Source organism: Aplysia californica, unplaced genomic scaffold (assembly GCF_000002075.1).
Source record: "Aplysia californica isolate F4 #8 unplaced genomic scaffold, AplCal3.0 scaffold00844, whole genome shotgun sequence".
Taxonomy (NCBI): Eukaryota; Metazoa; Mollusca; class Gastropoda; order Aplysiida; family Aplysiidae; genus Aplysia; species Aplysia californica.
Window position 1 is genome coordinate 219,899 of NW_004798114.1, and position 1,253 is coordinate 221,151.

Consider the following 1,253-nt stretch of genomic DNA (forward strand, 5'->3'; position numbering starts at 1 on the left):
CAGACAGACAGATAGACAGACAGATAGACAGACAGACAGACAGACAGACAGACAGACAGACAGACAGAGTTGAAATAATAAAAATTGCCATTCGCACTGCGCAAATTTTATGGCGGTCCTGTCATGTAATCGCCGTCCGGAGTCGTCCGAAGCACTTTCTTTTTTCTCTTTTTTTTTGCCTTACAATTTCTAACGTAAATTTTTGTTTGTTTAACAAAACTGACCTAAAATTATAAAACTGGACAGAATTGACCAATTGGTGGGAACAGCAGCCAGCTGGTTTGTTATGTACCGGAAGTTGGACCAAGCAGACCAACAATCTCTGATCGTTTATTTTTCGTTTCGCAGTTTAGAAATTGTAGGCCCTGCATTTGTTGTCGTTACAAGTACAAGAGAGTAACAAGTCACGAAAGGAAAGGAAGGATAGTGACGATAGATGTTGGGTAGGAAAGAAGGAGCAAAGTACACCAGTGCACCTGCCAGCCAGTGTCCACCCACTCACAATCAGTTTTTTCTTTCTCTCTTTCCTTCTTTCTTTCTTTCTTTCTTTCTTTCCTTTTTTCTTTTTCTTCTCTTTCCTTCTTTCTTTTTTTTTTCCTTTCTATCTATCTATCTCTCTGTCTTTCTTTCTTTCTTTCTTACTTTCCAGTTGTTGTAGCCCTCCAACAACGACTTCCATCAATCGTTTCATCAGCTGTTTTCCGTGTCCAGTTTGCACCCATCCTCTCTTTGATGTCGTCTTGCCATCTTCTTTCTGGTCTACCTCTTGGTCTTTTTCCTCTTCTTAGTCTTCATTCCGTACATTTTTTGGACCATCTGCTGTCCTTCATTCTGCCGATGTGGCCAGCCCTAGGCAACCTGAGTCACACACATCTGTGCACATGATCATAAAATGACAAGAGTAAGCTTACACTCACAAACAATAATATTAATAATATTACTATGAAGGGAAGCAGGAAGAGCAGACCACACACAAATGTTCATCAACCCTCAGCTGCAAACTGGGTGAGAAGAAAGGAGGGTTTTTTTCGGAAGCTACATAATTTGCTTTTAACCAGGATTAATGAATGAAGGAGAAACCATTCGCGCCTGTCACGGATGTTGTTTGTTTTATTGTTGTTGTTTTTTTGTGTTTTTTGCAGTCTTTTCGTCATCTTGTTGCTAAACAGTTGTTCATTGCAGAGAGAGAGTGAGAGAGAAAGAGAGAGAGAGAGAAAGAGAGAGAAAGAGAGAGAGAGAGAGAGAGAGAGAGA